Below are 15,870 nucleotides of genomic sequence, written 5' to 3'. Positions count from 1 at the left end.
TTCCGTCTCTCACAGTTGAAGTGCACCTAAGATAAAAATTACAGACCTCTATATGCTTTGTAAGTTGGAAAACCTGCAAAAATGGGCAGTGTATCAAATACTTGTTCTCCCCACTGTACATAGCCAATCGTATATGAATGGTCCGCAGTGGTGCGCAGTGATTAGACACGCCCCCTCATTTATACAAAATGCACCCTCAGTCATGTGGTCCTGGCGCCGGCCCTGGATTGAGTTATTAAATGTAGAGAACTTAACAGGCTGAGAGTGGTCTTGTTGTAATACATAATGTGTCCATTAGGAAGGGGTTCTTGTGGTATAGCTGACCCAGCTCACTTCTGATTCTTTTAGGATTGTTGACTCTGGAACCATTTTTCAACAATCACACTTTTGGAGGAAATATTCCAGACACAGAAGGCTGTTATTATAGGCAAATTTGACAATTGTGTAACTGTGTGACAGATTCCTTTACGAGATCTAATTCAAACTGATTTCTCTGGGTCATTTCAACCTCAAGTGCAATTAATAAATTTCCAGTGCAACCTCTTTTCTTTAAATTCCAAATGGCAACACAACTGTCAGTGTGTATAAGGCCAAGTAGTGTGTGTTAGCATGAGCATCTGTTTTATCTTGTCAGTGGGATCCAGCCAAATGTCCATAGATACAAATCCACAAAGTGTATTCCTTTTCCCCTGCGGCTTCTGTGGATGTGGGCTGGATCCCTAAACTCTGGGTGACCTGCATGTGCATGTCATTCCTCAAAAGCAGCTACAGTGGGGGCGCGTTTCCCTTTGACCAGGCAGGCAGGTCACACACTCAGATAACGTAGCCACACACACGCGAGAGCACGCACAGTCACATATTAGCACGCACATGGTGCTCCCACACATCAGGACACAGAGCCCGGGCAGGCAGCGGGACAGGAGTACAACACGCTCATCCAGCCCGTTCCGTTTCGTTTCCCCCACCCCCCCACCACCCCCCACCCCCACTGAGTAAACATGAACGCCACCTCAGTCCTTGTCTCCTCATTACTACCCCATACTCCCCTGACTCCTCTCAATGCCTGGTCAGAATGTGCCTTTCACATGGGCGGCTGGCCAAAGCAAATAAACCAGCGGCGCGCCAGCTAACGAGGGCGTGAAAGGGGTCAGAGGGGGTTGGCTGGGAGGTGCCGGGTGTGACAGAGGGAGGGACGTGGTCACGCAAAGAAAACAAGCTCAGCCAGAGGCAGGCAGCCTTCTCACGCAGGGGCCGAGACGTGTGTCTTGTCATGCAACAGCCACCCCATCAACCCAAATTAGGGCTGACGGAGGTAATAAAGCGAGGAAGGAGAGGAAGGAGGGGAGGGACGAGTGATCAGGCTCACTCTTTCGTTTATTCACTTCAGAGAATAAAAGTGAGAATTCACCCGTTCCTGAGCCTTGGCTGAGGGCAAAGAGATCTCAGCCAACGGCCCTGTGACCTCATCATCGTGCCAGGCAGGGCTTCTGCCTGGGTAACTACCGTGCAATATCGGACTTAAAAAAGGATCTCTACTCACTGGGTAAAGTGGCATAAACCTAGGCGAACATGTAATAACGGTGAAATGTCCCTTTAAATTGAAAACGTTAGGCAATCGAAATATGCAATTTCTTTGTTACATGATTTGTCATCCAATTTGTATTGGACAACAAAGCTGAACACACTAAAGGGAGCTGAGAGAAGACGAACATCCTTGACGAGAAAGAACTGAGCAGCGTGTTGTCTAGGTGGTCTGAGCCAGATGTGTCTCTCTTCCTCCACAGTGCCATATGGAATACATGGTGTGCTGAGGGTCTCCTCTGAGCCTGAGCAACCCTCTTCTCCCTGGAAGCCATAGGATTGAGAAATGTATCACTTTTGGTGAAGGAGGGAGGATTCTATTTAAAGGCTGGCTTCCTGTCTGGTTCTCTCTCCATAGGGAGGCTGTGCCTTTTGACCCACAGTGGGCCCTGTTCCATGACTGACCTGGCCCAGGGTTTAGAGTGACAAGCTCTCTGTTTATTTATCTTTAACTTCAATTTTCTACTGTTGCCTGTACATATCTTCAGGGGGATAATTAAGCAATAAAGCACCAAGGGGTGCGGCACAAAATATGGCTAATACTGTATACCACAAGAGCTGTATTTAGACACGATGCATTACAAATTGTCTGGGCACAGCTTAGTCTTGGTATTTTGGCAATATGCCACAAACCCCCAATATGGGTTATTGCTATTAAAAAACAGTTATACATGACAATAGAGCAGTAAAATGTATGTGATGTCATACCCATGGTATAAGGTCATAAAGAATGTGTGGTTTGAATCCTGAATGATGATTGGCTGATGGCCATAGACTAGCATATACTCTGTGTATGGTCAGTATACCACGGCTAAAAGCAGTGTGCCAGTAAGCATTCAGGATTTGAACCAACTGTTTTATAATTTAGCTGTAATTAGTGTCAGTGTTTACAGAGTGACCAACCTTCCACATCCATAAACGGAGCTCCAATGGATATCCAAAAGTTGGACTCACATAAATACCCTAAGCATATCAAAAACAGATTAAAGGCATATGAACCTCTATGAAATAGATGGCCAACATCTGAATTTATTTGACATGCCTGTTAAGCCCTTAAACATAGAAGATTTTTATTCTTTTATGGCATTTGGGACATTTTGGCTTATGAAATGGTAGTCCTTTATAATAGAATGAAATGCTTCATACCTGTGGATTATGCAGACTCTCAGCTATAAGCACAATGAAGTACAAACTACCTATTTCAGATACAATGTGACATAATGACAAATAAAAAAACATGTTAAATTTTTTTGCTTTAATTAAATAATTTTTTTAATCTATTAATTCATAAAAATATGAAATATACAATTCTAGTGTGAACATCACATGGGAATTCCCCCAGGTCATGATAACCAGTGGAACTGTGTTAGGGGGTCATAGATATTAGTTATTATTTACCACGTGTTCTTTCAAAAACACGAAGCATAACCGTCCAAAAGTGACCTGTTTCCTTCCAGTGACAGATCCTACCTCATTCCTGAGATGTTGAAGCCGTTACCAGTTTCCGTGACCGAAATGTTGCCTCTGTGACTTTCATCAGATTTCCTCTGTTGAGGATGTGGAGCAGTGGGAGGTACAGTAGGGGCAGGTGGGGGGGGGGGGGGGGGGTCAGGTGTTGTCATTAACATATGAAGATGCGTCCTATGTGATTCTTTTCATCAGAATCTCAGCTTTCATCTGGAGTAGAAAGTAAGTTCCTTGCATACATGGTTCTGCTACAAGTTAGGTGTGGCTTACGAATGACTTTGTCAAATTACTTTTATTAAGCACCTTCAAACAGCCAGGAGGAACCAGGCTCCATTGTTCTCAACTAACACGGATTTATTTGGTTTTGTTAAATTAACAGGACTCCTTAGAGCACCCCGTGACACCCCCTATCTCAATGGGGGACGGGTGAGTGGGGGACGGGCACAAACACACACACACACACAAGCAGACACACCGTAAAAATGAAGGAAAGAATATGATGTGCAGAGAAGATTTAGGAGGACATGAAGTGAAAAGTGAACAGTTAAGACGATCTGTTGTTCCAAAACATGCTGTGTGAAATCTCATTCTGTGAAGCTGGATCTTGTGTTATCTGCACGCATTGCTTTAACATGCATTTTCTTATACTTTAAGTCTACAAGTGTTCCACATTACATCAAAGATTCCTCAAAATTACTGTAACAAGCCAAAATCCTCTATTTCTGTCTTAAACGTGGTTCCACACAAACAATGAAAACAGAACCACCAAAAGGATAATCCGTTATGTGTGTTTACATTACTTTACCAATGACCTCAGCCCTAGAAGAATTTCGTCCGTGCCTTTTGAGGAGACAAATCCCTTGGCAGTATTTAATGTTGTTTGTGATTTGCCCACAGCGTGAAGGAGGCGTGTCTAGAAATGACAGTGTTTACTATTCATACTCCTTAAGCGGATTACTCATTAGCAGTTGTTAACCTTTGTCTTTCAAGTCATTTCTGATCCTGAGAGCTGCTCAGTGAGGCTCTCATCAGCAATGATTCCAGTCCGTCACCTGGAGCCACTGCGACCAGAGAAACCTGCAGTCGCTAAACGCTCTGACTGACACAGCGATGTGATGCTCCACTGGTGCCATAAAATAACCTAAGTATCACATTCCACCATAAGTGTGTTCTCTTGACGTTTCTACCATATTTACTGGGAAGGTCAACCTCAATTCCCACTTTGCGACTTTGAGACAAGACACGCAAACTAAAGGATTGAGGAGGACAGGGAAGATGATGTGTACACTCCTGACGCGCTGATTAAAGCTACACGATCTGGAACACATTTTTGTATGACTGTGATTAAGTGGAGTGCGTGCGTAGGGAGTGGTGAACAATGTAACTGCTTTACATCCTTGCTTGCCAACAGGCATAAGTGCTAGAGACAGATGAACAGGGGACAGAAGGAGAAAAAGAGAAGAGGAAGATGTGTTTTCCTGCATTGTCAACCTTCTCTGACCTCCTCCCTGTTTCCCACATCAGAATGCCATGTTACCAACTGGCGTCAAGCAGTGACAGGGCAGCCTTGGGAACAATCCTGGTTAAAACCAGACATGTTTTGTTCACTGGCCAAACTGTTACTGGGCTTGATGCTTGATGGTTTCAATTGCCGATCCGGTAAGGGGGAAGAATTGTTGTTCTGCCCCTGAGTAAGAAACCAAAATTGTCCCCAAGTCGTCTCTGAAATAGTAATGGTAAAATAGGAGTTAAAAAATGACCATCGTCCAGTAGCACTCACATTTGTATTCGTTAAATTCCTTTTGAAATGCACTCATATAAATTCCATCATCCCGGACACTCTGGATCTACTCCAATTCGCAATTGACCCAACAGATTGGAAGACAATGATCTTGATTGAGGGTTGGCAACAACACATCCACCATGCTCATGACCCCACGCTCTGTACTAGTACTGCCTATAAAGTTACTGTATTCATTTTGTATTTATTCCTAGTTATTCATATTTCTACCATTGTGTATATGATCGGTGTGTTACTATTTTCGGTCTTAAATTTGTTTTGTTTAAATTTTTGGAGAGTGAGCATTAAACTGTTAGTCTACACCTGTTGTTAACAAAGCGTGTGATTTGATTTGATATTATCCTGGGCCACAGTGGATCACTGAAGTCTGATCTGTGGATAATCAGGGGGAGGAAGAAGCAGAATCTGGAGCTGCTGGGAAGCTCCACATGCCAGACCAGTGAAATACATCCTGGACAGGCCAGTTTGCTGTGATTTGTATGAAGCTACAATATGTAGCAGGAAACACATACTGGAAATATAACATATAGCACGCTGGGTTGGTTCTTCAACTTTTATTTACTCTAGAACAAGAGTGCTGTCCTCTGTGTTTGTAAGTGTAATCCTATTTAGCTGTTTACAGAACATCCATTACTACAAGACAATTTCCTTACAAGTAGTAATCCAAATCTTCACGGCATTGTTCAGTTTATGAGAAAGAGAGAGGAAAATCGAGAATACAGAGGGAGAGAGAGAGATAAAAAGTCAAGAGTGGTTTATTCAAACACAGCCACGACCGGCAGTGCTCCAACTTCAAACAGATCTCAGAGCTGGATGTTGTCTGTAGTTCAAGAGCAAAATGTTTGACATTCTCAGTCAACAAATGAAAGTGTTACCTAGAAAACACAACAAAACAAAACATGAAAAGGATGTTCTGAGCTCTGAACGTCTTCACATAACCGTCAGCAGAGACAGACTCTGTCCTCCGTGTTTGTCGTGTTTACAGCCCATCACTAACGCCGGAACGGTAACGGGTCCGAATATTATTATTAATCAGAATATAAGCTTGAGCTGTCATCATCATGGATCATTGTGCTGTTTCACTTCAGTTCTCTGAACACTGTTTCGTGTTCTTCTACTGTTAAGGACAGACGTTGCTGCTCCTAATAGCATGCCGTAACCATTACCCTACTGAGAGGACTTCTTGTTTCCAAAAGACATAAACAACACAGACTACATAATTGAGAGAGCTACCCCTCGTTAAATCATCAGTCAAAGACAAGGTTGACGAGTGTTGGAATGTTTAAGACTGAGACATGAAGGGGATTTTGAGTGACATGTGGTGACTTAGGGAGGTATTTTGCTGCATATTAGGCAAGGCAAGAGACAGAGACCTTGCCCACAGATGCTTGTCGTGAGAGAGAAGAATTGTTGGGAGGACGGTGGTGATGAGAACACAATGAAGACATACGTTTTGAATGGTCTGTCAGATTCCTCATCTAGCTAGCATCCCTTCCAGTCTCCACCACTATCCTGGGGACATTATGGACACGCAGGAAACAGAAGCATGTCCCAGAGGACCCGCGTAAACTATCACAGACCTCTGACACCTGAGGCAAATGCTGCCCGCAGGTGCTACGATCTATCAGGCAGAGACTCACCAGGAGCATGAAACCAGAGCAGACTGAAAAGAGGTACTAGTCTTAAACTAACTGCCTATCTCGCCTGCACAGTGATCAACAGGGGCACTTTAATAACTTTTTCATTCTATCAAATGAACCCGCGGAAGGCAGTGATGTGCAAATTATTTATCCCTATATTGAACTGAAAATAGTACAAAGACAATGTATCAAAATTGTCTTATTTCTGGAAAAATAAATGCCCATTTTGTCAAAAACTTTGGGACAGGGGTGTGTTTACCACTGTGTTGCAGCGCCTCTTCTTTTTTAACAATACTCTGTAAGCGTTTGGGAAATCAGGAGACCAATTGCTTTTTTTTTTATTGTTTTACCATTCTTGATTGATACAGGATTTAAGCTGCTCAACAGATCGGGGTCTCCTTTGTCATATTTTTCACATTTCATAATGTGCCAAATATTTTCAATGGGTGGCAGGTCTGGACTGCGGTCAGGCCAATTTAGCACCCAAACTCTTTTACTACTGAGCCATGCTGTTGTAATATATGCAGAATGTGGTTTTGAGTTGTTTTCTGAAATAAGCAAGGCCTTCCCTAAAAAAGACATTGTGTGGATGGCAGGATGTGTTGCTCCAAAACCTATATATATTGTTCAGCATTAATGGTGCCTTCATAGATGTGCAAGTCACCCATGCCATCATGGATGTTGGCTTTTGAACTGTGAGCTGATAACAACCTGGATGGTCCCTCTCCTCTTTAGCCCAGAGGACGTGGTGTCCATGATTCCCCAAAATCATTTCAAATTTTGATTCATCAGATCCCAGGACAGTTTTCTACTTCACCTCGGTTCATCTTGAAGGAAAAGTTTGACACAAATCTGTCTGCCAGGAGGTTTTATCCATCAACCAGGGTTGTTTATAAAACTGTAGCTCACGTTAGAATTGGGATTTATTTCTACCTAATGCCATCGACAACCTTGATGTGTCCGGAAACATTGTGGAATGACGGCATGTCTTTCAGACAATTAGCTAGATTAAATTTTGTTAACACAACAGGACACTGCACATTCTTGAATCATTTTGATAAATGCTGTAAATGGGGCTTGTTGCCAGCTAGTAAACTCCAATAAGTTCAGCTCCATAATTCAGCTGTTTTGAAACAGCACCATGTGTCACGGGACGGTGATGACTAGCACCATCGTTCCCATCCCTTCATGAACTCACCCCGGACTCATTCATTGTCTTGTCTCCCATAATCATGCACACCCGGTCCCAATCATCCCATCAGTCAGCGTTTAAATGTTTCTCCTCTGCTCCCCCCAGTTGTTGGATATTGTCGCTTTTATGTTGCATGTAGCTGGTGAGTGGTTTCAGTTTGCTGTTATACGTCAAGCACTTTACTTTATGTCAGTTTATGTTTTGCATTCTTTGTTTGTTTGATTAAAATCTACTAATTGAGTGCAAGTCTGCCTGTCTGGTTCCTCTCCTCGACCACCACGTTACACCGTGCTGTTAGCTCGAAGGCAGAAGTTTACAGGTTTTGTGAGGTAGTGCGTTGTTTATGAAAAAAAAAAATGTTTGATGCAAAGCTCATTTTGGCATAATGTTTTCAGAACGTACGGAGACCTATAGAGCGCCAGGAATAAATGAAGAGACCACTGCACCTTTTTCTTTGATTTCCAAAATGTTGAAAAATAAGGTTTTGAGTGAGCAACAGAAGGTTTACAGTTAAGAGACCACTGCAAATTGAACACCTCTGTTCCTCACTCAAAACCTTCCTTTTTGACTTTTTTGGAAAAGAAAGAAAAAGCTGTGTGTGTGTGTCCATGGGGATACTAAAACCTGAATAAATTGGACTCAAAATTTGACCTTTTTCCAGTCCCCATGAGGCAAAAATCTATTTCCGGCACAGGGTTTAGGGTCAAACTTACAATTCATTTTAGAGAATTGGGGTTTCTTCTTTTTACAAAAAGCATTTACAATAATTTTGCAGGCCAGAAAATGTAAAATGTTTGACCCCCAGTCCCCCTATTGCCGACCTCTGGTCTGAAGTACTTCCAGTTCTCTGGTAAAGAAACACTTCAAAATGCTCAGTACAGATCCTGTCTTTTGGTTTTACAGTAATTACTTTCCCAATTTACTGCACCGCATGCACATGGCTGCTGTGTTCAATTGTGGTATGCTGAGGAGAAGAACAGAGGCCTACCATGGGGCCACCCACACTTCACACTCTCCTCATAACCCTCTGGCTAGCAATGACTTGAACAGGTTCAGGTTTTTGGCCAGTGTAATTTTGTGATTTATTGCCCTTTTTGTATCTGCCAAAGTGTGTTTCTATTATTTGGACTGTATTGATTTGATAGTCCTGGAAATGATGAATGTCATTTAAAAAATAATTCCATTGAAACATCCGCCTGGTTGCTCCAGTGAGGAAGACCGGCTCATCTGATGAATCTGAGCACCAAAGGGGGGGTAACCCGACCGTTCGCTGACCTAGCTTCATTTTCAGGATCCTAAAACGCACTGAACCGCTCAAGCGGAACATATGGAGGTGCAAAAGAGAGGGAATCACGGAACATTATCCGCCCAATTACACAATGAGAAGAGCGACCCGCTGGCAGCATCCACACTGCACGTTATGTTCAGAGAGTCTGAGGTGGAGCCCCGCCTGCACAGCGTGCCACCTGCCAGGAGCCCAGCCAGCTTTGCACAGAAAAGGGGGCTGAAGCAGAGACAGAACCACTCAGAAATGTAAGCTTTTTATCGACCTCACCCCCACCCCCCCCCCAAAAAAAAAGAGGCTGAGAAAGAAGTGTCCTATCACGGAAAAGACAAAACACATGCAGATGATGTGATTTTGCAAATAGAAAGCTAACTTTACAAAGTTTAGGGAGGACAGATTGTCAACAATCTGTTGAGTCAGGTTTTGTTTTAGAAGACATTGTCCAACTGGACGATAGAACAGACTGTTGCACACCCACCAGGAAGACCAGGTGTGTTGAATGTAGAAAATCACAGAATCGATCAATAGCTCAGGTGTTCTGTGGTGGTGACTAGTTGAAAGCTTTGCAGTACCTCCAGGAGCAGGAATTCCTGTCCCAGAAGTAGACTTTGTTCAGTTGATATCTTCATGGTCAAATGTGTTTGACCCTGATATCAGAAAAGAAAAACAACAACACTTGTTAAGATTACTAGGTATCAAAACATTACACATATCCCATTTGGTCTGTTATAAACGTTTCTAGAATGCTAGGAAAGACAATAATTTCTAGAAAGTCAATAATGACAATATATACATGTAGGATGTTGGGGCAATATAAGCCAGAATAATAAAGAGAATCGTGTGGCTTTCTCCAACTTTCTATATACAAGGTCAGTGCCTTGGCTTCAGTTCGTAAATCCCCTAGATTACTCCAAATTACCACCTAATTGCAGAATAGACAACGTGCTTCAAAGCCATCGTAAACATGTTATAATTAGAAAAAGGAAACTTGGGCAAGTATAAACTGTGTCAATGCAGAAGGACATGAAAATAAAAACGATAATGAATTGTTGGCTGCGAATCCCAAATAATTGATGAGGGGGAAAATTAGGGTGATAATTACCAATCCTGTATGCTATTTTGTAAACTCTGATTATTTAGAAACGGGGAAAACCCATGTTTGGTTCATCCTCACTCTGTTTCTTAGCACACAAAAATGGGCAATAAATCAGCAAATAACTGTAGGCAGAGGCATTGCTAGGATCACAATACATTTGGGGCTGACTGTAGATTTCAATACATGGCTTCGAATTAGGGTCCCCTACAATGAAAATGTCTAAAAGATCGTTATGTATGAGGACTGGACTAGGTCTGACCACTATATAGGGAGACGGAAAAACACGCCATCAAGACAATGTCACCTCCCTAAGATGATGCTGTGATCCTGATCAGTTTTGCTGTAAATGCTGAAAAACTAAGGCAAGATGCGTCATTCCAAGTGTACAAATTGCAGCACCCTCCCTTATCAGCCTGCAGCAAACAGACGGAGGCGAGAGAAATCCCCCTTTCATTTCCGGGTTGCTAATATTCCACACAATTCACTCATTTTCTTAGTGAGAAAGTGAGCACTGAATATCTTAGTGAATTGTGCCATCTAATCCAGAGAAATTAAAAATGATGTAGCAACGGTCAATGGAAACCAAAATCACCCACAGATTGAGGGCTGGATTCAAACTCCCACCGAAACTCAAAGTAAACAGGCTGCTCCAACTTGCATAAATGTCATCACAGCGACAGTGTGAATGGCCCCCACGTGCCTGTATGCACTCCTGACAACGTCTGGGCATGCTCCTGATGAGATGGCGGATGGTGTCCTGGGGGATCTCCTCCCAGACCTGGATCAGGGCTTTAGTGAGCTCCTGGAGAGTCTGTGGCACTACTTGGCAGCGTAGGATTCACCAATACATAACATCCCAGAGGTTCTCAATTGGATTCAGGTCTGGGGAATGCGAGGGTCAGTCAATGGGATCAATGCTTTTGCCATCCAGGAACTGCCTACACACTCTGTCCACATGAGGCCAGGCATTGGCCTGCACCAGGAGGAGCCCAGGGCCCACCGCACCAGTGTAAGGTCTGACGATGAGGATTTCATCCCGGTACCTAACAGCAGTCAGGTTACCGTTGGCTAGTACGTGGAGATCTGTGTGACCCTCCAAGGATATGCCTCCCCAGACCATCATTGACCCACCGCCAAACCAGTCATGCTGAATGGAGGAAGCACAATGTTCCAAGGTCTCCAGGCTCTTTCACGTCTGTCACATGTGCTCAGTGTGAACCTGCTCTCATCTGGGAAGAGAATGGGGTGCCAATTCTGGTGTTCTCTGGCGAATGCCAATCGAGGTGCATGGTGCTGGGCTGTGAGCACAGGTCCCACTAGACTCGAGGACGTTGGGCCCTCATGCCACCTTCATGAAATCATTTTCTGACTGTTTGGTTAGAAACATGCACACCAGTAGCCTGCTGGAGATCATTTTGTAGGGCTCTGGCAGCGCTCCTCCCGTTCCTCCTCGCGCAAAGAAGGAGATACTGGTCCTGCTGCTGGGTTAATGCCCTTCTACAACCCTTCTAGATTCATAATCGCTTATGCTTTCTAACTGGTCAGATTGATATCCCTGAAGTTTAATTGACTTGGTGTTATTCTGTGATGATTGTGTTCCCTTAATTCTTTTGAGCAGTGATATATTTTTAATGCTACACAAAGCAAAACCAAGCACCATGCGTTGTAAATACAAGACACTATATTCTGGACCATGACAGCAACCACCAGCCACGAGAACATCACAATATGGACAAATCAACTAACAGGAACTCCAAATAAGGACAGGAACTCCAAATAAGGACATGACACAATCCAGCAAGGAACTCAAACTAGGAGTAGAAAGATCATTACACTATTCCAAGCCAACACAGAGAATTTAGTGTGTAAACATTTGTGTTATCTTTAAAATCTTTTATACTTGTATCTTATTTTTAGTATTTTTATTATGTAATACAAATTAACTTCTGTCTAACGATTAATGATACACACATTGTATCAGGTCAGACAGGACTATGGGGATCAGATAGAGGGCGCAAGCAGCTGCTGCTGTTTCATTGATTGATTGGAGTTGGTAGTTGTGGGGATGTAAATCACTTAAAATGTAAGGTGTTAAAAAAGGTTCACTATAACAGAAGCCATGGAGGCTTGGCACAGGGTGTTTTGGCAAATGCACAAACAAGGAATTAAGATGAGTCAATATTTTACAGTTCCTCTCCAGTTGAGCTTCTTGGACCTCTGTATCCAGAGGGACCTGTATGTGGTGAATCTGAATGGATCTCATAACGTGTCAGTCATGGTCATGTCCAGTTTCCACGTGAAAACATAGCCACATATTGTCTAAATAGCTCAAATTAATACCCCCCCCCCCGCTAAAAAATACTTTACGGTTAGTTTTAGGGATAATCTTAGCAGTGTGGTTAGGTTTAAGGTAAGGGTTGGGTTTAAAATTGTATTAAGTTACGTTGTAGAAAAAGGCATCGTTAATGATTTAGAATTTTTGTTAAATAATGACATCCGCCATATCCCTACGCTGCCTCACCGATCAAAGATCATGGCATGAACATTTCTGCCTAACAATTCTCCAGCCATTTTCATTTTCATGATCACATATATGCATATAATTCAGTGTTCCCACTTAGTCTTGAATAGATTTGAACACTTACACCACAGAAGCTACATTTTTACATTTATATTTTACTTGTTTAGCTGACACTCTTATTCAGAGCAACTTGGAAACGTACTTGGAATATCTAGTACATTGCATTTTTTTAAAAGACGAGAGGAGAGACGATAAGCCAATTAAAAGCGGGTGATTAGTCGCGCATGGTGGTATGGCCAGGTGTGAAGGAAACCAGGGTTAACACTCCTACTTTTTCATGAAGGGGCCATGGGATCTTTAATGACCAGCAGGTCAATGTCCCCCTTCACTGCCCTGGGGCACTGGGACTTTATATTTAGACCAGAGGGCAGAATGCTTCCTATCTGCTCTTCACACCACTTCTGGTCTCCCATCCAGGGACTGACCAGGACTGACACTGCTTCAGTTCCAGGTCATTTTAACAGCATTTTCACTCTTATGCAAGGTCAATCAGATTTAGTTCCCATATTAGCCGTTATGGCTCTTTGTGTGATAAGGTGGCATCATCGCAGAGGCCAATATCTGGGCTATGTACACACTTCAAGATTCACAAGAATCCTTTTGCAAGTCACCTTTTTTTCCAGCCACTACGTCGATATGTTATCATTCCAACTAAGTAGAGTAAATGGTGCCCAAATGTTCCTTGTTTATTTTTAAGTTTTAAGACAGTGAATGTATTTGAGCATGGTCTCATGTGTCCTCATATTGTACTTTAGTATTGCATGGGTTGAAATGTTTCTGTTGTAAATGCATTTGTTTATAAGTTTATAATAGGAATGAGGCAACTTAAGCAGTCACACTTTTTTCCCCATCTTAGTATACCTATATGGTTTTGCATTACACTAGATCTAAGTGGCAGAATCGAATGTTTACATCAACATTTATAGCAGTTGGAGGCGGGTGCAGGTGAACAAACGGCTTTGTGATTGGCCAGCCATAAAAAAACGTGCTCATCTCATATCTGGTGGTTACCTCCTTGGCTGGCTGACCTGGAATGGCCAAAGCCCAGGGGATGTTTGGTTGTTCTGTTTACTGGTTTGTCTGGGTTGTTTTTGGCAGTCTTGCTTTCAATCCTGGCTCACCCCTGTTCTTTCTAAAGCCTAATCTACACTGAAATTCCTGCATTCCCCTCTGCTCTTCCCCTTTCCCAAGTCCCACAGTCTCCCCAACTGCCTGTTGGACCCCTGTCTTTCCTCTATACCCCCCCCCCCCTTCCTTCCTCCGTTTCGGTGCTGTGCGTGACAGTAGCTCACTGAGAAGTGGAAATGAGGCTAGTAAACAATGATTAGCTCCAGAGCTGGGGCAGCCTTGTCCAGCGTGGGTCTCGTCTCCGCGTGTCCGTCGCCAGCACATTACATGGAACATGAAGCCCTCCGAGCCCCTTAGCGCCCCTGGTCGTCTCCTGCGCTCAGCAGAGTCAGCCTGGGGTCAAGGCCAACCTTTCACCAGCCAGGTTACATGAGATAATCACAGGCAAACACGGCAGCCACACGCAAAAGCGCACACATGAGCCCCAGCCTACTCCAAGCCTGGCTCTAATTAGAGGTGATGGGGATGCCACATGTTTGAGGAACAGGAACAGCAAGAGGACGGCAGTTAGAGAGCAGTGTTACGCACAAAGAAGGATTCCCCAAACAAAGATACAAGCAAGAAACAATCATCCCAGCGAAGCTTGCTTGTTCTGAAACATTGCTGTGTCTCTGGTTATCCAAGGAATCATACTAGATGCTTGTGTGGTTTTTAAGGAACGCAACATTTCTGCTGTGAGAAATGAAGAATGTGCTTATTTCTATGAATTTGTTTGTTTTGTTGTGCAGTGTAATTTCTTGGCAAGCAGCGACTTCCCTGAAAAAAAAGTTTTATTAAAAATGAACATAATGGGGAGACTGGTGAACACTCACTAAACAGAAAAATGATGTGTCAAAACAGAGATAACAGAGATAACTCTCAGCAACAGAAGAGAGTACAATGTAATTTAAAGTAAAGGGTCTGAAAAAATATATACCTTGAAAGTGTAACCTGCAGAGTTACAGATTGTGGCTTTACACACTGTGACTGTGTGTAATTGTGGCAAAACTATGGAGTAGAGATTCAATTTCAAATTTGCTCTAAGAAAAAAGCAAGCTTCCTAGTTGTATTTTACTAAAAAATCTACAAGTAACAACGAATTAAACTAAATATAGTAAAACATTCACTATAGAAAACGTTTAATGTTTCAACTGACATTTGAGCTATATGCTCCACATTGTGGGATTTTAGTTGGATTTACGTTAAACTCTCAGAGGAACAGAAAACTATGAAAAATAAACAAGACAATAAACAAGACACCCATGTATGCTTTTCTTTTCTTCTTTTCATTTCTTATTTCCTAATTTTCAATACCCTTTTACATAATTTCTTCTCACCTTCCACATCACTTTGAGAATCATCTAACCTTAGAATATAAATCAATCATTGGGTTTATGTAAAGTGTTATTGTAAATATTGCTACTTATGAAGGGAAATTGGTTTAACATTAATAATTGACCCTCAGTATGTGTCATTCTATGTCTTTAGAGGGACCACAAGGCTTTCTAGACTTGCTGCCAGCGCTTGTCATCATTGATTTTAATAAAGAGGGAAATCTTATTTGAATCAAATTAAAAAAGGCTTGGTCAGATTGATTTCATAATTTATATTTGTATATCCTCAGCTGTGAATGCAATGCAATGACACCTTTTAAATAAAATACACTTTTCAGAGAAATTGGGGTCCAAAGTGTTTTTTCTATCATCCCCTTCACCCTGTAAAAAAGGGAACGAGGATAAGGTTCTACTTAGGTTTCATTAAAACTGAAAAGGCTTCAAACTTAAACCAATAGGGTTCTATAAGTTGAAACAAAACTCTTTTCTTCAAAGGGTTTTCCTATGGGGACTGCTGAAAATCGCTAGTAATTACAGACATCACCTGTTTTCTTATATGGTAAACCAAAACATTAAACAAATTCATTGCTTCAATGATGTAAACTAAGCACAGAGAGAAACCATCTTTTACCCTTTTACACTTCCTCTTGCATCCATACCAATAATGAGCGACTGTGCCAGAGTATTAATGAAGTCTCTGTCCCCCTAACATACAGGATTCGGAAATGTTTTAGTGCTGTCAATTACGGTCATTACCTCCATGGAAAAATAAACTCCACAGTTAGG

The sequence above is a fragment of the Esox lucius genome, chromosome 15, assembly GCF_011004845.1.
Source record: "Esox lucius isolate fEsoLuc1 chromosome 15, fEsoLuc1.pri, whole genome shotgun sequence".
NCBI lineage: Eukaryota > Metazoa > Chordata > Actinopteri > Esociformes > Esocidae > Esox > Esox lucius.
Note: the sequence above shows the minus strand (reverse complement) of the source record.